Genomic DNA, 25,892 nt, shown 5'->3' on the forward strand with positions numbered 1-25,892 from the left:
GGGGGTGCGATGGGGAGGTTCCCTTGTGAATATAGTTTCAAAGTCAGAATTATTTAAGTGCTGCATGAAAGGATTTAGCGGTTTCCTTGCGATTAAGATTTTCGAGGATAATTCTTGGTTGGATGTTTACACCAAATTTTGCTGGGTTGTCACCGGACTGAGTGGATGCAGTGGAATTTCGTCCCGAGTTACACATGTACCTTTTGAAAACCGTCGTCATCTTGTAGGTCAAGATCTTTCATTTTGAGAGGAAATTCGTTGGTTCGACAATGAGTACCTGGCTGTGGATTGGACTGAGATTGTCGAGGTTGCTGAGATTGTTGATGGTCTTTTTGAAACTGTTGAGATTTGGTCGGAGTGGTTGTGGCTAATTTTTGTTTTTTCAGGATTTTTGTTGGACGTGTATGACGTTGATTCTACACGGTGGAGATGGGATGATTCAGTAGCCGGCAAAGCCTATTTGCGATTCTGGCCATAAGCTCTGAAGCTCTGCGCCTTATCCTCAGCAGACGCGTGCTGACTGTCCTAAGGCAGGGCCACGGCATGCAATATAGCCTAACTGTCAATTCCTAAGTTTGGCTATCCAGACAAAGAAGTCTAACTCTAGTTCGCGCTCACAATGGACACAACATTTCTGCTTTTTCTTAGAGTGCGACGACAGCGGAGATGTCTATTGAACGAGAGCTGCCACCCAAATGCGAAGCCTCAAGACTTGCACACATTTTATAGCTGTAATAGTTGACTCATTGCGTTAACTGCGATGTCGTCGAGTATTGAGAGCGGCGCAGGCGCTATCGACCACCGCTGAGATACAGCACAGCAAAGCGGTATCACGGGACGCCAATGAGATGCCTGCAAGAAGCCGCGCGTCCCGTAGGAAATGGCGTCGCTAGAGGGCAGGAAGGTAATTCTGGTCGAGGTCGGATCCTGCACACTTCCAGGAGGTTCCGCTCTGAGTGACGTCGTTCTGCTATCTCTTCGCCAGCTCACAGCCCGCGTCAGCTGTCGGGGAGTGAAGAGACTTCCGTCTCTTGTGAACTGTGTCTACGTGCCATCGCCATCAGAACTGTGTCAACAAGTGTCTAAGAACTTGCATTTTCTATTGCCTGTGGTGCAGCCACAGAGCGGCCATTCTGAACTTGTATCAATTCACCACACAGTAACCGTTGCCCATTTAGTGTGTTTTGAACCGCAAGGCCATGTGTGCAGTTTAGTAGCTACAGCCGAGCCTGGCGAGTAAAGATAAGTTTTGTTGCAATTAATAAAGTACAGGGTGGTGCACGAAATGTGTTACTATTTTGTTTTTGAATATAAACTTTATTGTCAATACAGTCTAAAAGGAACATATACTACAATGAAGAGCCATCCATGGAGATTTGTTCTAACTCAGCACATGCTCAATATGTCCACCATTTCGTTTCCTAACTTCCTTCAAACGAACACTGAAAGTTAGTGATTACCCTACGGCACATGTCTTCCGTAATTTCACTGCAAGCTTGAAGAATAAGTCTTCTGAGCTCCATTAAATCACGTGGACGTTTCGGGAAAATTTTTTTCCTTTAGGTACCCTCAAAGAAAAAAGTCACAGGTACTGAGGTCTGGACTATTGGGGGGCCAATTTTGTCCGTCATTGAAGCGACCTGGAAACCTGAGTGAAATGATCCGCATGTTGAAACGCTCGTGTAAAATCTCCAACACAGTGTTTGCAGTATGTGGCCTTGCTCCATCTTGCATGAACCACTGCGTGTTGAAGGGCAAGGCAGTAGCAAGAAGCTGTCGAATAAAGCTATTGCGAAGCTGGCTCAAATAACGCTCGCTGTTCACAGTTTCTTCTAAGAAAATGGGTCCAATAAGTCCGTGACTGGAAATTGCTGCCCACGCTGTAATCCTCGGAGCATAATGTTGTCGTTCATGAAGCACTTGTGGGTTTTCAGTGGCCCGAAAGCGTACATTTTGTTTGTTAACCACACCGTCTAAATGAAAATGCGCCTCGTCTGTAAACCAAACGTTGTTGAGAGTTTCTTCCCTATCCTCCGCCCATTGGGCAAACAGTAGTCTCTGCTGCTTGTACAGGTATTGGTACATATGGAGGTCACTTTTAAGAATGCGTTGAACGGAGCGTCTGGATATTCCCAGTTGCACTGCTGCCTTTCTACACGATTTCCCTGGTCTTCTCTGTACAGTAACTCGTACCCCTTCAATATTCTCCGGCGAACAAACAAGCTTAGGCCGAGGTCGCTTCGCTTCCAATACTGTTCCTTCCGGTACAAATTTATCGCACACCCATCGTGTGTTAAACAGTTGTCGAAAACGCCTCTTAGTCACGACAAGGCTTTTCGTTTCATGAAAAAGTAACAGAATTGCCGATCGCTGCTGTGTTGTCAGTCTTCCATTGTCAGCCGTTGCTGCTTACTGGTCTCCTAGCAGCAGTATAGTCAAAAACACGTCATTTCGTAACTCAATTGTTTTTACAAACTCTGTTGGTACTGCTGTAGAGATCCCAGCAGGATATCTAATGTGCATCGTAAAATGTGAAGGAAACAATTGGTAACACATTTCGTGTGCCACCATGTATTATTACTAAGTCAGTGTTCTTATCAACTGTATTATTGCTAGCCACCTCCGTATCCAAAACGTTGGACACAACGTTAACCCTTTAACACACAATTATATCTGTTATATATGGTTTATGACAGTATTTTAAATGTCTAAATTCAGCCGTTTTCATGTAATACTAAAAATTAGTATTTCGTTGCTCCTGGAAGCCGTTGGATAGGCAGCCTGCAACAGAGAAAGAGTGAGTTTTAGCTGTTTGGCAATACAGATGCTTTACAGTTGCAACTAAAATTTAAAAAGTTTTGTTAGGCGCGGATAAATAAAGGAACGCTTTGTGCAATGCACTTTCGCCCACTCTTCATCTACGAGCAGCGAGGAACGTTCAAGGGCAAGTTATAAATCAGTGTTGTACCGCGCCGGTAAAGAATACATCTTCCGCCCGAGTATCTACTTTCCGCTCACTGCCACACAATGGTAATCCGTTCACCGGTCTCCCGGTTCCCAATTTATTTTATCTGGCCGGAGCGGCTTCTTGGTATTCAGGTCTGCCTGCGGGACAGGGAGCAGGTCTAACGATGCGGAATGCAGGGCACAACTCCGGAGCGTGTCCGTCCGGTGACGTTAGCTGTGTCGCCGAGATGGTAATCTCGCGGTCCCGAATGCTGCACCACCGCGCGCAGTCATTATTTCGTACCGTCTTGCTCGCCGGTGGAGACCGTCCCAGCGACGCAAATAGCTCGCTCTCGATATTGATAGATTCACGTCTCTCAGTAAGTGGTACTCCACTACAAAACAGTGCCAACGTGTCTGTCACTAAGGTTGTAAGAGCTGTAGGTGAGCGTCCTAAGAGGTACGACCTTCAGGATGACATTTTTCACGTCGTCGAAAATATTTTCGCTGCTTCTGGTGTACAGTCACCTCCGACTCCATTATCGGCTTGATCACTTCATCGCTTATCTCCGACATTGGCTCTAAAAATACCACAGACAGGTCCACCAAATTCGTTAATATCAGCATCGTTAACTTGCCCAAGAGCATGAATGTGGCTATATGAAATGGAATGATCTCATAGGCTCAGGCACACGTAGAGCCGTTGATAAACTTCGGTTCATTAACAGGAGGCTAGATAAATTAGGCCAGTTTACGGAAGAGATTGCTTACAAAGTCTACAACAGTATCGGTCAAGTGTGTGGGGCCATAGCAAATTGAATAACAGGGGGATACTGAACGTACACAGGAAAGGGGAGAATAAATGGTCAGGTTTCTTTTTACCTACAGTAGTGTTACGGGACATCCTAGTCTAGCATTACTTTTCCTCAACAGTAGTTGACAACACCGGTATTATTTTTCGAATTTTGGATACCTCAGTATTATCTCAGTTGCTTTTCTGAAAACCTTCATACAATTTTATACAAGGTATGTTGTATTTCAAGCTAGAATTTATAAAAAGGTATTAGTTTATAAAACTTTTTATTTTCGGTGTTATGATCGGTAAGTTATATAAAGTTAAAATAATTTTTTTAGAAATATTTGAAATTACGAATTATTTGCACACTTAAAATTTCTATTAGTAATTTTATTATTCATTTATGAAATAATAATCGAAATTAACAGTGTAACCAAAACTGGTAGGAATTCATTGTTAAGAAAAATTGTAAACCCTTTGGAATATTATTATTCCAGCAGAGTGCGAGTGTCGTAAGTTTGCCTTCGAGGGGATCAGACGTATTTTTCTATAATAGGTTCGAACAATGTAATTTCGGCTTTGTTAATATGAAAAATGAAAATACTGTATGACATACTAAAATGTGAGATAAGCAGCGGAAAATATATGTACGTAAAAAAATTCTGTAACAGCAGTGTTCCAGTTTATTTAGTTCAAACCAACTGTAATTACCTGATTTTAGATTTTTAGCTTCAAGAATCAGACCCTTAGACAAGAAGAACTGGAGCCATCTCACCGTGACAAGCTAAGTAAACTTGAAAGTTTATGATAATCTTCGCTCCTCTCAAATCTTAGTAAAAGACTGCTTATTAATTACCTCGACTGGGCATTGTTTAATGTGGACAATACATGGAAGAACGAAGGAGGGGGGAAATTACAGGAGTCAGATTTTAATGTAAAAGTGCAAAATCCTGAACTAGCAGATATATAAAATGTCCCATGAAAGCCTACTTACCCGAGGCGTTCAGTAAGTAATCGAAAATATTTTTGTTTCTGAAACCAGGTTGGTTTTATTCGGTATTCGGATACACAATATTATTCGCCACTCTTTTGGCTATGAAACCCAATTTTTCAACACCGAGCGAGGTGGCGCAGTGGTTAGACACTGGACTCGCATTCGGGAGGACGACGGTTCAATGCCGCGTCCGGCCATCCTGATTTAGGTTTTCCGTGATTTCCCTAAATCACTCCAGGCAAATGCCGGGATGGTTCCTCTGAAAGGGCACGGCCGACTTCCATCCCCATCCTTCCCCAATCCGATGAGACCGATGACCACGCTGTCTGGTCTCCTTCCCCAACCAACCAATTTTCCAACATAATCTCCGTTCTGTGGAACGGTCTTACGCCACCTTACTGGGAGGGTCTGTACTCTGACATGATACCAGTCCATTGGTCGACGTCAGAGCTGACATCTTGCTGCATCAATAATCTCTCCGTCATCCACGTACTGCTTCACGCGGAGTGCAGCCTTCACTGGGGCAAACAGACGGAAGTTGCAAGTTATGAGATCCGGGCTGTACGCTGGATGATGAAGATACACTTCAGAGTAGGTTATTGCACGGTGAGAGAGGATATCAAACAGCATAATACCTTCAGAGGTTCAATGAAGATACTCGCCATGACTTTGCCAGCTGAGGTTGTGGCTTTCAACTTTTTCTTGGGAGGAGAAGTACTGTGGAGCCTCCTCATGGCTTGCAGTTTTGTCTCTGGTTCGAAGTCATGAAATCATGTTTCATCGCCTGAGACCATATTCGCCAAAAATTTTCATGATCAGCCTCATAACGTGCAAGCATCTCCGCATAGATGGTCTTTCGTTGCTCTTTATGGTCAGGCGGTGACGAATCCAGTGATCATACACCTTTGAGTTCCCCCGCTGGTGGCAGAGTGTGTCAGCACTGTCAATAGAGACGTGCAATTGAGCAGCGAGGTGTTTTGATGGCGAACCGTCGATCACCTCGAATGAGAGTGTCCGCACGTTCCAACAATGCAGGAGTCACAGCTCGTAATATTTCTGGCTTAGTCAGCCATCATATTATGCTCCAAGAAGCTGTTCCCAGGGCAGTGGAGATGCAAGAAGGATATAGATGACGAAATGTGGTGTGAGGTACCTGTGACAGATGTTAGATCTGGTCATCTGAGCAGTGTCAAGTCACCGGCTGTCTGTTGACCAATCCAACGGGTCGGTAGAGTTTCATTCTGTTATTCACGCACTTGGTGACTCCAGTAAGGGAGTCTTTTTGAAAAATGAAGTTGTCATCGTCCAGCCTCGGAAACAACGAGCTTTGTAACACAGAAAAATACTGCTGACAGTTAGCCGTGTCTCTATCAAAGAAGAACGGGCTGTTATACAGATGAGTGGAAGATAATTTCGTAAGCTACCACAGCCGGTGTCGGGTTCGATGAAATAATTTTGGGTACTGAGCCGCGTCATTGTAACTAGTAAAACAGCTAAACTGCCGACGTTTCGATCGTCTTGCTGCAGTCATGCGTCCTGGAGATGACCGCAGTGGAGTCCGTCGAACCGTCGGCAATTTAGCTGTTTTACAATCACGCGGCCTAGTACGCAAAATTATCTTTCTTTCTATGGCACTGGACCACAGTCCTACAACAACCTTTAAAAGAGTAAACCGCCATTCGACTGTATTTATTATATTTATCTTTTGTAGTACCCAGATTTCGGCTTTTATGCCTTTATCAAGTGCAGTGCAAAAGTTGTTAGACCGTTATTAAGTTATGTCTGTTAAGGCAGTCCTAAGCAGGTAAACAAGGCTCCACTTGTCTTTAAGACGTATCTGTCAAAGAATGTGATCTAAAAGATATAATGAATGTTTTCTAGAGTCTACATTCTTTGACAGTTACATCAGAAAGACATGTGTTAGCCTGGTTTACCTGCTTTGGACTGCTTTAACAGACATAACTTAATAACGGTCGAACAACTTTGGCACTGTACTTGAAAAAGGCATAAAAGCCGAAATCTGGGTAGTACAAAAGATAAATATAATAATATACAGTCGAATGGCGGTTTACTCTTTTAAGAACCCAAAATCAATTCACCAAAGATGAGTGGATTATCGCACAAATCTCACTGACTTTGAGTGAATTTCGCAGATGTTCACCGAGTGCATGTGGGTTCTGTAGACCCTAAATTCGAACACGGTGTTTATTTACTTTCCGCACTAAGGTGTAAATTCATTTCATCACTGAAAACGATGCTTTGCGCGAAAGTATTAACACTGTCAATGGAATTCTGAAGCACATGAGAAAATGCCACACGTTTGCGTTTGTCGTCATGACATGTATCCTATAACAGCTGTAGCTTGTATGACTTCCTAACTACCCAACGTATCAAAACACGCCACATTGTTGTTGTAGGCAGCTGTAACTCCCGACTGGCAGAAAGAGTTGATTTTGTACGACTACATTTGAATTCGTGCGACGTTTTTGTCGGAAACACGACGATGGCCATGACTCTTTCCTTTACGTACATATCCTGTGTTTCAGACTGTCGATACTACCTCAGCCCAAAACGCTTCTGTGCCGTTATCATCGAATTACACTTTGCAAACTCGAGAACAAAATTATTTCTGCTGAGAATTAGCCGTTTTTCAATATATGATGGGGTAAAGAAGCAAACAGAAACATCTAGCGGCAATGAATACAATATAGGCAATGTATTCGTTCCTGCAGTAACGGAGCCATGATGCAGCTATCGATGGTTCTGACTTTAACAGAATACTTTTTAATATGTATATTCTTTCTGAAAGTCCCTGAATAACGATAAAATCACATTTTCTGTTAAAAATTCTCGTTCTTCGATGAAGTTCCGTTCTAGGGATCAAATAATACTGATAGCAATATTCTGTGGCAACCTGAAGCACGTTCTGCTTCTGTTTCTCGTTTTATTTTTCCTTTAGGCGATGGGTTTTACTGTGGAACATGTACGACTTTCGGGGGATTAACTAGGTGTGGATCATAGAAAACTATTCATTTTAATGTCACTGTAAAGCATTTATCGCTAAGAACTACTCACTCCAGCCAAATCTTCTAAAAAAATTGCCTTGTTTTATTAGAAATAAACAGTTCAGTATAGTTATCCACGATTTCTGTGATTTAATCCAGCCTTACCTGAACCCTTTTACTATCTTCATCTGATGATTCTGCCTTACATTTCAATGCGCCCATGATTTTCGTTTTTGATTCAGAAGACAAAATAGCATCAAAGAGTGCCATGGCGCTAGAAACAGAAGACAGATTCCATCGACGATTCTCCAATTTTTGAAGCTACTCAAGAAACATTATGATGGGCACCATATAATTAACAAACTTTGAAATAGAAGTGAAAACCAAATACGTTACTTTGGTTTGCAGAAGGGGCATAGATCATACTTCAAGACAAAATGACAAACATCCTTCTCTTCCTGTGGCGATGACTCAAATTCAACATACAAGATAAACATATTCATGCAATAATTAGTGTCCTCCATTCATCTTGCATCATGCATACCTTCAAGAGCACAGAAAAATATCCCGCAAGGTGGTGATTCACCAAGAATAATCGTAGTTAATTTTAAAAATTGAGCAAAACTTGTAATATTGGTATGCAGTTTTTTTGAAACTTTGTTAGAATTCCCGCTTTTTCTCAATAAATTGTCACTTCTCATACAGTTAGAGTGACACTTGGTCGTACAGTTAACCAAAATATCGCAAATGTAAAAGAAAATGACAGTTTGTTTCACAGATGGCATTTACTTCGATTTTTATTTTATGGGAATAGTGTTCGAGCAAATAAATTATCTATTGTATATGAAATGAAGACGAAGACATTGTTCTTGCTAGGTCTGCTGCCTTCCCTAGGAAACAAAAGACGAACGAGCTGGTGCGGGTTGCGTCGTAAAAATGTCACTCTGTCTTATCTTTCGCCTTTTTGGGGCCAGTGACATATCATGTCCCAAGATCTATTTGATCTGCCAATGAGAACGCTTTCACTTAAGAGGACTGAAATAAACAACGTTCCTCCATCAATGAATAAATTTGCCATAAAGAAGTAATATTTACAAAGTTGCCGGTATTCTGTTTTCCTGAAGTCTCAGATTTTGAAGGCCTAAGAGGACCTCTTCCTCTCATCCTACAGAGGTCAAATTTCACACAGCTAATTGTTAGATGGGATGGAACTAAACTGGCGGGTAGCCCAAGAAAAATTATTAAACGTTCAAAAAAGTGCCACATAAGAACTACACTAATGAAGAGGCTTGCGCATGATAGAATAGAGTGGAGAGCTGCACCAAACCAGCCTTCAGCTAAAGACCACAACATTCCACGCTCCTCCCGGTAGAGCGCTAGGTTCTTTATTTTCTGATGACATCCTCCATAGTGGTCCCCGTCGGGAGATCCCAATTTAATTGTATTTTTTTTCCATTCCTTGTTACTGGAAGGGTGCCACATTATTTGCAAGCACCGTTATGGTAAACGCAAGAAATAAAGTTGCCCTTCACTCAATTGCCTGCAGTTTACCCAGCACTACTCGCGCCTCCAAACAGTCTCTCGCCGACACGGTTGATGGCAATTGTTGAATCGTCAGAAGACGAAATACGTTGATTGTCTTAGAATACTTCTGGTTGCTATCAACTTTAACTGGCAGGCGACACAGTGTTCCTTGGGTTCTAACGAGTCAATAAACAGGCTGATTTCTAACTCAGTTACACATAACATTTCAGCCATCGTTAATTCTACATATCGCTCCTCGTTTCGTAGTTGTACACGCGTTAAACCCAGGTTCGATGCTTGTTAACGTTGGTAACAATAAGGAAGCAGTTAACACCTGTCTGTTTATTTTGACTGACAGCACATAAGTTACCGCCGACAGAGTCTTCCTAAAGTGCAGAAATAATACTTTCTGTGCATTCCCAACCCTCTCGTGTTTGAATCGATGCCTTTGTTTTACGGCGACGTTTACTTTTGTTGCCAGCAGCGCCAAGCTTTGTTTTTCGCACAGCGACGATCTCTGACAAACAGCAGTTCATATGGTTTCATGCTACAGTCGCAATATACAGGGTGATTCAAAAAGAATACCACAACTTTAGGAATTGAAAAAGGCAGAGCTAAGCACTATCTGTCGGCGAATTAAGGGAGCTATAAAGTTTCATTTAGTTGTACATTTGTTCGCTTGAGGCGCTGTTGACTAGGCGTCAGCGTCAGTTGATGCTAAGATGGCGACCGCTCAACAGAAAGCTTTTTGTGTTATTGAGTACGGCAGAAGTGAATCGACGACAGTTGTTCAGCGTGCATTTCGAACGAAGTATGGTGTTAAACCTCCTGATAGGTGGTGTATTAAACGTTGGTATAAACAGTTTACAGAGAATGGGTGTTTGTGCAAAGGGAAAAGTTCTGGACGGCCGAGAACGAGTGATGAAAATGTAGCACGCATCCAGCAAGCATTTGTTCGCAGCCCAGGAAAATCGACTCGCAGAGCTAGCAGAGAGCTGCAAATTCCACAATCAACTGTATGGAGAGTCCTACGAAAAAGGTTAGTTATGAAACCTTATCGTCTGTATAAAGTATTATTGTAGAAAACAAACTGTAAATTGAGAACGTAAGGAAAGAAAACTGCTCACAGCAGCAGCGTGAGGTATGCCGTTATGAACTAAATTAGGGTAACAACACTGTTTTTTTTCGGGGGGGGGGGGGCGGCAAAGTTAAAGACTATCGTCGGTCAAGCTCGTTAGAGGTCCAAGAGCTGCCGTGAAACGATATGTGCAAAATATGAATGGACTGTAATGTGCTTAGACAAAGAACATCTTTTTTTTTGTATTATCGCAAGAAGTGACACTTCTGGTTGCTTAGTTGATTGGGAGGGGGAGGGGGGGGGGGTGAAGGAACCAAACAGCAAGGTCATCGGTTCTATTGCATTAGGATTAGGGAAGGATGGGGAAGGAAGTCAGCAGTACCCTTTTAGGGAAATGACGGAATACCTAAATCAGGAGGTCCGAAAGGGGGTTTGAACCGTCGTTCTCCCGATTGCGAGTCCAGTGTGCTAACCAGCGCGCCACCTCGCTTTGCGACACTTAGATTAGTGACTGAGGTAGGCACACTGGACTCGAATTCGCAATTGGGAAATCCTCATTTCTAATCCCCGATTTGCCGTCCAGATTTCGGCTTTCTGTGATTTCCTTCGAAAGGTCGTCGTTTCTAACCCCCGGTCATGGATGCAGATTTAGGCTTTCTGTGATTTCTCCTTACTCGCTTAAGGCAAGCGCAGGGAAGGTCACAATGACAATGACAGTAGGTTTTTGTTTCCCAACTCTTCCCCAATCAGAGCATCTACTCCATCTCCTATCATCCCGTCAACGCCGTAACTATAAGCATTGAATTTCTTTCTTCGTTTGAATAGTACCAAGTATATACAAGCTAAGGTTTCTAAAGCTTTCACCTACTAGTAATGTACATCTGAGATGGATATTAAATGAATAAAAAGCAATCCCATACTTGCCTGTGCGATGGCTGCCTTATACGTAAGTTTACACAAAAACTATGAAAACAGAACATTTTACAGTACAACTTGTTTTAGTGTTTTTTCAAGACATTTGCCGTAAAATTTATGTGCTTTTGCATGCTTTCCGATGTATAGTGAAAATAGTTTTTTCACTCTGGTGTTGGTGTCTGAAAGTCACAGTTTCAGAAGGTAACGAAAATTGCCATTCACCAACTATTTGCTTGATGCATTGGAGAACAAAGAATTTGTCAGGTAATATAGCACTGATACAATCAATTGCTTCACGTGCTATATGACACATGGCGTTGTTCGTTCTTCCTGTTTAACTGATGACTTTTGGCACCCATAAATCTGTATTCCATTCAGTATTGACCGTTCCTCGATCCTACACAGCATACACCGGTGTAGCCATGGAAGCGCTTCACGAAGGGACTACTTTTGTTGATTTTGGTCCATACTGGAACTGTCAGAAAGCAGTGGACTGTTGGTTATTTTACAAGTTGTACGCATGTAACCAAGGTGTGCCTCCCGCTAAGATATTATACACTCCTGGAAATGGAAAAAAGAACACATTGACACCGGTGTGTCAGACTCACCATACTTGCTCCGGACACTGCGAGAGGGCTGTACAAGCAATGATCACACGCACGGCACAGCGGACACACCAGGAACCGCGGTGATGGCCGTCGAATGGCGCTAGCTGCGCAGCATTTGTGCACCGCCGCCGTCAGTGTCAGCCAGTTTGCCGTGGCATACGGAGCTCCATCGCAGTCTTTAACACTGGTAGCATGCCGCGACAGCGTGGACGTGAACCGTATGTGCAGTTGACGGACTTTGAGCGAGGGCGTATAGTGGGCATGCGGGAGGCCGGGTGGACGTACCGCCGAATTGCTCAACACGTGGGGCGTGAGGTCTCCACAGTACATCGATGTTGTCGCCAGTGGTCGGCGGAAGGTGCACGTGCCCGTCGACCTGGGACCGGACCGCAGCGATGCACGGATGCACGCCAAGACCGTAGGATCCTACGCAGTGCCGTAGGGGACCGCACCGCCACTTCCCAGCAAATTAGGGACACTGTTGCTCCTGGGGTATCGGCGAGGACCATTCGCAACCGTCTCCATGAAGCTGGGCTACGGTCCCGCACACCGTTAGGCCGTCTTCCGCTCACGCCCCAACATCGTGCAGCCCGCCTCCAGTGGTGTCGCGACAGGCGTGAATGGAGGGACGAATGGAGACGTGTCGTCTTCAGCGATGAGAGTCGCTTCTGCCTTGGTGCCAATGATGGTCGTATGCGTGTTTGGCGCCGTGCAGGTGAGCGCCACAATCAGGACTGCATACGACCGAGGCACACAGGGCCAACACCCGGCATCATGGTGTGGGGAGCGATCTCCTACACTGGCCGTACACCACTGGTGATCGTCGAGGGGACACTGAATAGTGCACGGTACATCCAAACCATCATCGAACCCATCATTCTACCATTCCTAGACCGGCAAGGGAACTTGCTGTTCCAACAGGACAATGCACGTCCGCATGTATCCCGTGCCACCCAACGTGCTCTAGAAGGTGTAAGTCAACTACCCTGGCCAGCAAGATCTCCGGATCTGTCCCCCATTGAGCATGTTTGGGACTGGATGAAGCGTCGTCTCACGCGGTCTGCACGTCCAGCACGAACGCTGGTCCAACTGAGGCGCCAGGTGGAAATGGCATGGCAAGCCGTTCCACAGGACTACATCCAGCATCTCTACGATCGTCTCCATGGGAGAATAGCAGCCTGCATTGCTGCGAAAGGTGGATATACACTGTACTAGTGCCGACATTGTGCATGCTCTGTTGCCTGTGTCTATGTGCCTGTGGTTCTGTCAGTGTGATCATGTGATGTATCTGACCCCAGGAATGTGTCAATAAAGTTTCCCCTTCCTGGGACAATGAATTCATGGTGTTCTTATTTCAATTTCCAGGAGTGTATATCGAACTTGCATTTCCACGATAGCGTTTTTTAAGCAGTTCTTTATCCCAGTTAGTACGACCTTCGCTCACAGTGTGAGGAATTCATTAGAAGCTGATCTTTATCACAGCTACATATCCATACAAAACCGAAAGTACTGCAGTCTCTCGTAGGCTTAAGGATGCTTCTACAGGGCACCTACATGAAACCTCCATATTTTCTAAATATAGTTAAAAACACTTGAGACACAGATACTTGCAATTTGCGGCATCATTTAAAGTAACTAAAACCGTTTTGTACAACAAATTGATACACTTCCACGTGGCCTCCTTTCGTCACCCGAAAACGTCTATCTCAAACCATGGGCGGACAAACATGTCTGGAGCTATGGAGGCTATTGCATCCACAATTCTTCTGCCGTTATCGCCAACGTCATGTACAGGCGAGGTTTAAACTATGTCTTCAAAAATCATTTCATAGGAAGAAATCTTGGGCACTTGTTTTGTCCATCACGTCCTATCCATCACTATGGAAAGGTTCGTTTCCGGAAGACATGAACATTAATTGTCCAGTGTTCTGGTGCTACCTTTCGGATGCAAGATCACATTGGGCTCAGGGGGAAGTAGCTGACAACAAAAAATCGCTCAACTCTGTCCAGATGGACGGTCCCTGTTGTTGTTTGTCCGGGGAAGTAAAATGGTAGACCTATGCTGTTCACCACCAGCCCCAACCACATGTTCATGGCTCTGAGAACTATGGGACTCAACATCTGTGGTCATCAGTCCCCTAGAACTTAGAACTACTTAAACCTAACTAACCTAAGGACATCACACACATCCATGCCCGAGGCAGGATTCGAACCTGCGACCGTAGCAGCCGCGCGGTTCCGGACTGCACGCCTAGAACCGCTAGACCACCGCGGCCGGCCATATGTTCATGTTTTCCTGTCTCAAAGGTGTTCCGTAAAACGGTGGGGGTTTTCCGAACCACATATGCGAATGTTGTGCCGATTTACATTGCACAAGCGGCGAACCAACTTTGATGGTCTTCTCTGAAAGGTCTATGTGATCTCCTTTACCTTTTCGTCAGATGTGTGTTTTCTGTCATAACCTGACTGTCTTTTCACCTTTCCAGTGCCTTGGAGCTTGTCGTACCAAGCCTTAATCGTCTGAACGTCTGGCAACTTCCTCTGAAATTCTCGTCGGAAATTTCTTTGGACAGCAATGAGTGATTTCGTTTCCACATATCTCACCACATATTGCGTTCTCTGCCGGACACTAGTCGTTCCTGGTAATTATGTAACACCTGAAATAAAAAAAAGGAACTCTCATTTTTTTTATTTTCATATTACTTTTGCCTAAAGCTTGGCCGTTTCTTGATGGAGTACATTTCAGGAGGCTGGGCACTGTCGGAAGTGAAGCATATGATGAACAGTCTGGTCTTCTCCACAGTCACACTGAACATCATTTTCATCAGTGCAGCCCCATCTCAGCAAATTAACATTTGGTATGCCAACTCTAGATCTCAGTCTATTCAGGGACTTCCAAGTGGTCCATTTCTCATTACAGGCAGCAGCTAGAATTTCTGAAACTTTTTTCAAGCCAGGGGGAAGATAAGCCGTACACCTCCATAGTTGCAACCCAGTTTGTTCAGCAGTGGCTCTAAGTGTCGTCGATATTCGGAAGTAATTCCTTGCTGCGGGTGCGGTTCGTGTCCATATACGGGATGTGCTCTGTCCTGGTCCACTTTCTGTATTTCCTCATGCGCAGCCGCTTGTCTTCGAACGGGACGTAGTGCTATCACAGCAAGGTGATGAAGCCATTCGACTGGAGTGGATTTATAGCAACCTTGTATGACACTACAGGTGTCATTGAGAGCAAGGTCCACCTTCTTGGCATGCGTTGAAGTATACCAAACAGGATAGCATAGTGACGCTGCAGAGCTTAACAGAGATTCAGGTGGACTACCCCACTGTGATCAGTAGAAGACCCTTCCTGGTGGAAATTTTGGACTTGTAGTTCATGCAGCGCTTCTAGAAAGTAAGAGGTCTATCAAGTGTCACTGCTAGATATTTTCGGGTCTCACAGTGCTCCAGTTCGACACCTGACCATTCGATCTTTAATTTGCGGCTAGCTTCCTTGTTTCTCAAATGGAAATCACACACTCGTGTGATTTGTTTTACAGTTAGTTTTTGTTGTAGTACCTGGAAAGTTGTTTAAGGTCATTCGTGATGGTTTTCTCCACTGATTCAAGATCTATGCTCTGGGTGGCCAGAGGAAGGTCATCGGCATAAAATAAGCTCCTGCTATTTGTTGGTCATTTTTGTATATATCGAACAGATCTGGAGGCTGCTCACTTCCCTGCGGGAGGTCGTTTCTCTGTTGTCTCCATTGGCTACGCTATTCTTGGAAGTCGACGAAGAACTTGCGATTCTGAAAACAATGGCGATGATCCTAGTTCGGCTCAAATGCTTGGTCAGGTTGTAGATCTTGGCTAGTAGTAGATGCTGATAAGTCTACATCTACATCTACTTGGATACGCTGCAAATCACATTTAAGTGCATTGAAGAGGGTTCATTGAACCACCTTCACGATTCTCTATTATTCCAATCTCGTATAGCGCGCGGAAAGAACAAACACCTATATCTTTCCGTACGAGCTCTGATTTCACTAATTTTATCGTGGTGGTCGTTTCTCCCTATGTAGGTAGGTGTCAACAAAATATTTTTGCATTCGGAGGAGAAAGTTGGTGATCGGAATTTCGTGAGAAGATTCCACTGCAACGAAAAACGCCTTCCTTTTAATGATGGCCAGCCCAAATCCTGTATCATTTCAGTGACACTCTCTCGCATATTTCGCGATAATATAAAAGGTGCTGCCCTTCTTTGAACTTTTTCGATGAACTCCATCGGTCCTATCTGGTATGGATCCCACACTGCGCAGCAGTATTCTGAAAGAGGGCGGACAAGCATAGTGTAGGCAGTCGATAAATATGTCATGTCGTCTTACGAGCTTTAAATTCATCTTCTCTAAACTGTCTGAGATTTAGCAGTTGTGCGGTATAGACTTTGCCAGAACGAAATCCACATAGGCTATTTAAAATCAATCTTTCCAAAAAAATTTTAAAGGTAACGTGTAACGCCGGAAATGCATATCCTCGTATTTCCATTTATTGTACTATAATTATTTTTCCTTATTTTGTTACCTGAATATATGACGTTTCTGTGTCTTTGTATATTGTAATTGTTTTACTATTTGTATATATATATATATATGCATTTATGTCGATGTATAATTGGTTTGTTGTGTAAAGATTTTTTGCATTTTTACGCTGGGTCTGGCCTAGGGAAACTATGCTATCGAACCATTACATCGATAGGTCGTGTGGAGAAGCAAAGTGTTAGGATCTTTGGTAGTATTAACTCTGCTGCGTGGAGCGCGGGCAGAGCAGAGGGGGAGTCTGGCTGGGGTGGTGCAGTGGAGCAGGTGTGTTGTGTGAAGCTCCCGCGAGTTGCCGCGCTTTCAGGGTTTGGCAGCATGTAATTGCGCTCGACTTGCGATGATAGTTTCTGACATGGTGTCGCGGACGGGAAGTATTAGCTGGCGCACATCAAGAGCCCGTTTCGCCTGGTGACCGTGTCGAGAAGAAGGCGCGCCAACATCCAGCTTCTGCAACAGCGACGGCCGACAATGAGTGACTGTCGCCACCTCCTCGATCGACGGCTTCAAACCTTCAATCAGCCAACAAGGAAGACTGGAAGCCCGTAAAGTTTTAGAACTGTATGGCAGACCTCAGCTTTTCAAACTTTTAAAATTGTTGCATCACAAAATTACAGCAACTTAGCATGAACCTTTGTTGCTACTGTCCCAACTGCATTGCCAAGCAGGGTCCTTTTCCGAAATGAGCCCGAGTGTCGTTGAAATTCAAACGCCAGCATCATTCGATTTCTCTGCTTTAATTTCAAAGTTCAGTTAAGGTATTCATAGCTGGCTACAATATTTAGATTGCACAAGCACAAATTAAGAGTGCGAGTTTTGTTACCGTATTTTAGTTTACCTGTGACTGCAGCTCAGCTTGGTACGTACTAAATGTTACTATTGTTAATTGTTCAGATTCATTTAATTCAAGTTCAAAGTTAAATCTCTTATTTCTAAATTGCGTAGATTCAAGTAGCTTTTGAAATGATTGTTGAGGTAGTCCAAGACTAACCGTATTTTACTGAATTTCGATGTGCTTCAGAAGGAAAGCTCACTATTAACTTCAGTCACTAAATTAACTTTCGATTTTCCGGTTTTATTAATTCTTTTGCTAAATTAAGTCAGAGAGTAGCGAAATTTATTACTTCTGACAAACTTTCAGTTTTCACACTACACGTGTCAACCTTCAGTTGCCACGCTTCTAGTGATAATTATATGTGTAATAACCTTTCTTTTTCAGTTACTATAGTAATTGTCCATAGGGCTGGAGACCGTAATTTTCCCCAAATCGCAAATATCTAATTACCGCTAGTTAATTGTTAACGTAACGGCCGCACATTTACTTTCTTTATTAACTTTACCCCTTTTCAAAATTAATTTCCACCAGTTTCATTAGCATTTTTTCCTTTGATTAAGATGTAACCCTTTCCTCCCTCTTTACCGACAAATTAACTTCGGTGACGATTGATTTTTCCCAAATTTCCATTAGGTGCACGCGGTTTAATTTTTCACTGTCATTAAGGTCGATAAGTGAGGGGGAGGTTACAAACGTAGTAGTGTGACTGGGCTGAAACTCTTTGGATTATTTGCTTCTTTGCCAGGTATCCAGCAAAGCAGTCACTTTGCTCTTCCTCCACATCTCTGGGATTTGTCTTCCGCTCACACAGTGGTTGAGAAGTTGGAGAATCCATTTCTTTGTACTTAAGTCAAAATGTTTAAATTACTCCGCTCGTGTATCACCGAACCCACCTGGTTTTCCATTTTTGCTCTGCCTGACAAAAAAAAACTGTTGCAAGAAATACTGTGCATACAGGAGAAACTTGCAATTTATGACATGATCAGATATGAAATAGAAAAATATTATAGAAAATCTTTTTAGTTGTTTTACATGATGACACAAAGAGCAAGTGTCTGTGCACTAACAGGTTTTTTTCTTTTACTGCGTTTAGAAATTACGAAAGTAACAACAATCGTTATGGTCGAGTTTAAGGAAATTCACCACTGACGAAAGAACGATCATGACGACATTCGGCAAAGAAGCTGTAAATAATCTTTTTTAATGGGCTATTCCAGGCACTGTTGTTGAATTAGGCCTTCAGAAAAACAGAAAAATTTCAGCCAACACAAACCTTCGCGAGAAATTCCCTTGATATGACAAGAATGTGTATTTAACGCACGCTGTAAACAAAACAACTTGGCCAGCTTCACAGTTCCTTTTCCTTTAATACTATTACGTGACAAATTTTTAAATAATAATAACTCATAACTGTATTAAAAGCCAGCACGCGCATATCAAAAAGAAAGCATCTTACTTAATTGCGGCTCTACGTATCACGACTGTGATAGTCTACCGTGAGGGAACTGTCTCGTTTTCGTTTACCAACGTCGTTTTCTTTCATGGAAATGCGCAATTTTTTGACGTAGAGAAAACAGAGCTTAAGTTTCCGTCACCGACAAGATTATTAGATTGGAGAAAATGTCAAAGTTATACTTGACAACCCACAACAGAAACAACACTGTTCAACATTGTCCTTATTTAAGAAAAGGAAGTATAAAACTTGCGACATGACACAGGATTTGGATGGTTTTAAATAACCACAAAAAAAATTTTCTCTCGAGTCATAGTCAGAATGTGTTATTTTCATTCCGAAGTATTGGCCTGAGTAAAGTAAAATGCGTAAATTACATTTTAGTAACGTTTTATGTCACTGGCCACCATTAATACAGAGTATTCAATCAACGTGAAGCACAAAATTGATTCATATTACTTTCAGGAACGCCGTAAAACTGTTGTCCATTACCATTAGGAGACCATTACCAGAGATGGGCCAGTTACGGGCACTTTATGTCACGTCGGCAGAGCGGACACAAAGAGGATTTGTCTATCCCGTGTCAAGGGCTCTGCCGCGATACAACGAGGACAAACGACGTACAAAAGGGGCTCTGTATTATACGTTTAACAACCACATCGTGCTAAGTTGTGGACGGTGAAGTGTACGTGTTTACGGCCGAATTACGGCGTTCATAAGGTTTTAATAGTGTAACAAATTTTAACTTGTCTCGTTTGTGGAGGACGACTAACGATTGTAGTTACTTAGGTATGCGCAAGAGTACTTATACCAGTACACAAACAGAAAAAAAGTGTTTCTTGCGTCGCTCTTTAACAAACTCGAAGATTGTCACTGGGTGGTAGCGGGAAGTCTTTGCAAAGTTTCCATACTGTCCTTGTAATGGCTTATGCTGCAAGTCATCTCTATGACACTTCCAGTTATACGGACAATGTTGACTCTGAAGCTCGATGATTGGTGGTTTTCTGTTTAAAATAGTGCAGGTGGATACAGTTTTCACCTCCGGTCTTTCGACAGCAAGAAAAGAAGTTGTCACATTCTGTAGTTGGCAATCATTTCATGGAGGGCCAATTGCATTCATTACATTATCATGTTATCATACGTAGAGTTGTCTTACACATTGTTTGAGATGAGTACTAAATCATCTTTCTGGGTTCAATTTATTTTTTGGGACGCATCATGTATTGTCACGCCTAATAAAAAGCTTAGCCAACTAAAGTAAAATACAATAGTAAATGAAATATTTGATGAGACAACTACAAGAGGTGTTAAACGTGGACAGTGAAACAAGTAAGATTAAAAGAAAGCCTTAACAATTGAAACTACAGTCTGTATGGAATACATAGACCATGTATTCCATATAGATTGTAGTTTCAATTGTTAAGGCTTTCTTTTAACTGGTACTTGTGTTACTGTCCATGCTCAACACCTCCCGTAATTGTCTCATCAAATATTGTTTCTATTTTACTTGGTTCATTTATTTAATGCTAACTGTTACATAACCACAGTTTTGAATATAATGTTAATGTTAAAATGCAGTATTACCACACTCTCAAAGATAGCATTTGCTGTATGTTCCCTCAAACTCCTCCATTTCTGCATTTATTTATTTCTGTTTATCTTATTGATATTGCTTAAGTTCCTTATGTATTCTGTAGTTGCATTGATAATTGTTTCTTCTTTTAATTGGTTTGTGTATAACTTTCCATATTTTGTACCTCCTGATGTAGCCTTGTCAAGTGCTAATTTGATTTGATTTTATTAGCTTTGTTTATTAATAGAAAGTTATGTAGGTTTGCTGTTTCTATTTTGTGTTAAGATTTTTCGTGTCTACTCCATTTTTACTTATTTACTGTCCATTTTTCAGTGCATTACCACCACTCTGCCAAAGATGTTACTTACTGTATGTCCTGCTTCAGTCTAGACGTGTTACTTCTCTTCCAGTGATGTTCGCAAACATGTAACTTCGTTGGAGACAATAATCAGTAAATGTCTGAAGATGGCCTTGTAGGCCGAAAACCAGATAACACAATAGAAATTAATACTGTAGAATAAAAGCAAACTGGTGCTTTTCATTTATTCTAATGTTGTTCTACCAAGAACCGACAGAAGGTTCTGTTAACACAAAATACAATAAGTTATTGTTTATATAGGTTGACGCAGACGCGAGAAATAGTCGAAAGACATTTTCACAGGAAAACTGTATGTTGCTATTTCATGTGTGATACATGTCACATATGAAATCTCAATACGTTACTTACAGGCTACATCCGGTAATCAAACATGATTCACCCGCATAAAAGTGTATCCTAAGCGAAATACTGTATTCTAAATGAAGTAATATATTGTAAATGAACACATTAATTCTGTTTATAACAGAATGCTTCAGGCTTCGTTCTTTATTTTTTATTTCTTTTTAATCCCTGAAAAACCTCAGAACTATGTGCCGAAAATCCGTAAACCGGATAATCAGCAGCTTACTGTAATTTCAAACTCTTCGTCGTGACTTTAGAATATTATAGTTGTATGTTGCATCAGAAAGTGAAATAAAAAGATGAGACCGAACGGAGCTTCATAGAGAAGCCAGCCCGTGCGTACATGAACAGACGGAAAAGCAAAGAGGATATTTGTGTATTATACCGCAGACAAACTCGGCTGGCAACCAGTTGCCTCTTTAGAAGTCGGTCAGTGCGCCAGTGTGAGGTTAACACTTGGTCGTCTCGCCAAACGAGTCGAGGGTCGAGGTCAAACTTGTAATAGAAAAGAGCTGGCGACTCGTGACAGTAAATAACCGGAGTTAGATTTGGAATATTAAGGCAATCGACTCTTGAAGGAATGTTCCAGAAAGATAATGAAGAAGGTTGTATGCAGCCAGATCTGTGTGGGGGCCAATTAAGAGATGCATAAAGGATCAGCCATGAGTAGTATTCAGCTGGCAGTATCAGCATGAAGTCGCACTAGCAGTATCAAATTCAGCCAGCACCCAGCTAATATGAAAACGTCTTTGGGTAGTGGCGCTAGCAGCAACTGCTGATGGAAGTTCAGGAACTTCGACTACGAGAAGACAGTGAAATCCTCTGGTGGAAACAACTAAAACTCTTAGATGGGTAGTACTTTTTGTTTTCATTGGAATAATGCTAAACAGAGGCAGCTGATCTCGGTCTCAAATAGCTATCTGCTGAGCATTGCAGTTAATACCAGGAACACGTCACTGATTAATTACCTGTGTCGTGTGAGTAAGGCGAAGAGGCCAGTGAGTGGTTAGGTAGGTCAAGTGGCTAGGGAATCGGCAGTTCACAGAACGACTGACAGTGAGAGCACTCGTGTCTGACGGAAATCATAGCTCGTGTAAGAGCAGGATCCTGAGAAGGAGTTCTAAATGAATCTCCACGAAACTACGTTGAGGAGACGAAGGTCATGAGGCGGCGACATGCACACATACAGGTGGCGGTGGTATCGCGTGCACGAGGTATAAAAGGGCAGTGCATTGGCCGAGCTGTCATTTCTACTCAGGTGAGGCATGTGAAAAGATTCCCATCGTGATTATGATAGCAAGACGAGAATTAACAGACTATGAACGCGGAATGGTAGTTGGAGCTAGATGGATAGAACATTCCATTTCGGAAATCGTCTGGGAATTGGATATTCCGGGACCACAATGTCAAGAGTGCACCGAGCATACCAAATTTCAGGCATTACGTCTCACCATGATCAACGCAGTGGCCTGCGACCTTCACTTAACGATCGAAAGCGTAGAGGTCAGTGTTAACAGACAAACAACGCCACGTGAAATAACCGCATGAATCAATATGGGACATACGACGAACGTATCCGTTAGGACAGGGTGGCGAAATTCGGCATTAATTGGCTATGACAGCAGATGATCAAAGTGGGTGCCTTTGCTAACAGCACATCGCTTGCAGTGCCCCTCAGGGCTCGTGTCCTTATCCGTTGGACCCTAGTCGACTGGGAACACCTTCCCAGCCGGCACTGGCACGTCTCTTCCGCCACCGTCCGGCGGCAACAAAGCCGTTTGGCATCCGTGCAAAGGAGAGTCTCGAGTCAGTACACCTGGAGGGCATTAAGGTACTCCACCAGGGATGGAGTAGGGGATCTCCCTGGCGACTACAAAGGCCAAGATTACTTCTTGATCTGGCTGTTTACATGAAGTATTGTACCCCGGACCACCTTTTTAAAATTAAACTTGCTGAGATTTTAGAACGCCATTCCGATTTTATCACTGTTTACACGGATGGGTCTAAACAGGGGGATTTTATGGGCTGCTCTGCTGTGTTTCCCGATACTGTCCATCGGATAGGGCTCCCAGAGCAGTTCTCAGTTTACTATGCAGAACTGTTTGCCATTCTGCAAGCATTAGAGCATATGCGCCGACATCGTGGCACGAAATTCATCATCTGCTCCGATTCCCAAAGTGCTCTACACGCTCTTGAACAGATGTACCCAGCAGATCGGATGGTGCAAGAGGTGCAGGATGCACTCCTGCTCTTGCAACAGCAGGGTAAGGATGTAATTTTCTGCTGGGTTCCAGGGCACATAGGGATTCCTGGAAATGAACTTGCAGATGCGGCTGCCAAGGAGGCTTGCTCCATCCCACCTCCTGCTCGCTGTTCCGTCCCTCTGCAGGCCATTACGTCTTTCGTGACTCGGAAGGTCATGCGTTGGTGGGAGGCTCAGTGGCTGGACGTGAGGGATAATAAGTTGCGAGCGGTGAAGGATTCTGTCCGACCGTGGCTCACCTCCTTCCGACAACGACGCGCTGAGGAAGCAGCCCTTACACGGCTTAGAATAGGACATTGTCCTTTGACACATGGTTTTCTGTTACGTCGTGAGGAGCCACCAACATGTCAGACATGTGGGACACAGCTGTCGATACGACATATTTTAACTGAGTGTGTGTTATATGCGGGTTTGAGGGAAGATTTCAGTTTCCCACCAGACCTACCCTCTCTTTTAACTAATAATGAGGCGAGTGTCGCTGGAGTTTTACGTTTTTGTGTGATGTCTGACCTTCTTCCCAAAATATTGGGATTGAAGGCTTAATGTGCTGTCCAGTTCAAATGGCTCTGAGCACTATGGGACTCAACTGCTGTGGTCATAAGTCCCCTAGAACTTAGAACTACTTAAACCTAACTAACCTAAGGACATCACACACATCCATGCCCGAGGCAGGATTCGAACCTGCGACCGTAGCGGTCGTGCGGTTCCAGACTGTAGCGCCTTTAACCGCTCGGCCACTCCGGCCGGCTGCTGTCCAGTGGTTTGGTCACCCATTATTTGTAAGTGGTCACTCAGCCACCGTTAATTATTTTTACCTGCTTGTACTGCTATTTTATTTTTAGTTTTATCTCCCTGTTTTGATGTGCTGTGTCCAATCTTGCAATTTGAACAATACCCATTCTCTCACAATTCGGCTCTGAATTGAACTTTTGGGAACGGACGCTGATAACCTCGCTGTTGTGCGCCCTCACCTGGTCAGGTGAGTCCCGATTTTACTTGGTAAGAGCGGAGGTAGTGTTAGAGTTTGGCGCAGTCCAGACGAATCGACAGATCCAAACTGTCAGAAAGGCAATGGGCAAGCTAGTGATGGGTCCGTAACGGTGTTGTCTGTGTTTACGTGGAGTGGACTGGGTCCCCTGGTCCAACTGAATCGATCACTGACGGGAAATAGTTATGTTCGGCTACTTGGAAGCCATTTTCGGCCATTCATGGACTTCATGTTCACAAACAAAGATGGAATTTTTATGGATGACAATGCGCCACCGGGCTACAACTGTTCGCGATTGGTTTGGAGAGCATTCTCAACAGTTCGAGCGAATGATTTGGCAAACCGGGTAGCCAGACATGAAACTCACCGATCATTTATGGGACACAATCGATAGGTCATTTCGTACACAAAATCCTGCACCGGCCGGCAACTCTTTCGGAATTTTGGACGTCTACTGAGGCATAATGGCTCAATAATTCGGCAGGGGACTTGCAACGACTTGTTGAGTACATGCTAGGTCAACATGCTGCACTACACAGGACAAAAGAAGGCCCGATACGATATTAGGAGGTATCCCATGACTTTTGTCACTTCAGTGTATGTGATCCTGTATATCTAACAGAAGGGTAATTGGTCCAACATATCACACGTTTGTGATTAGAAATAACTTGCTACTTCGGTAGATTATTCTTGCCAAAACCAACTCTTTGCCACCATTCGTCTACACCATGCTAAACAACCAAGACGGTTCAGTTCCCTCTCATCTCAGCTACAAACGTTTCTTAGACTGATTAAAACAACAACACAGTCATCAACGTTCTGATTGTGTGACGCAGACTCTATATTGGTAGACTGGACCTATGCCGGGACACGGCATATTATGTCACAGCTGTATGAAACTTATCTGTTGAAACGTGCTTCCAAATGCGCTGATCGCATCGTAGAGGAATAGTCTGTGGAACTGGCATAGAGTTAGCGTGGTATCACTGCTCTACGGAACTTGTGATAAATTTGTAACAATTGTAGTTGCTGCGCAGTTTGCCTGTCCATCACAGTTAGAGAAAACCTGTTAAAAATGTTGGCGACCCTCTTCCCAAGTTTCTCTGGACTCTGCCCACTCTCAGTTAGACTTAAACACTAAATCAACACTGTCTCTATTCGTTCATGGGATGTATGAAATCGTAACTCCACTAGAATCTGCTTCAAATTTTCGATTATGATTGTGCAATGTGATAGTACTTTGTTCATAGCCAATCAGTACCGCGTAAGAGAGACGTACTTGTTAGTAAACAATTGATTCATCGTACCCAGAGTGCATTGGTATGAAAGCTGTTTCAGCTTGCAAACGTAATAAAAGAAAGAATAAAATCTCAGCTTATTTGCTCCGTTAATTACCAACTGGACCTGTATTATAACATAAATGAATACATTCATTTAACATTTATTACTAACTACAAATACAGCATTATAAAAAAATTTACGTGTAAGTAAATAAAATAAACCGACGATGCAATTTTCACATTTTTCATCACATTACTACTCATCCCTCTGTCCTTATACAACATTTTCAGCTTTTTCTAGCGTCCGTTTATATTTCAGAAAGTCTATTTTTGTTCTAGCACA

This window comes from Schistocerca nitens, chromosome 1 (genome assembly GCF_023898315.1).
Source record: "Schistocerca nitens isolate TAMUIC-IGC-003100 chromosome 1, iqSchNite1.1, whole genome shotgun sequence".
Classification (NCBI taxonomy): domain Eukaryota; kingdom Metazoa; phylum Arthropoda; class Insecta; order Orthoptera; family Acrididae; genus Schistocerca; species Schistocerca nitens.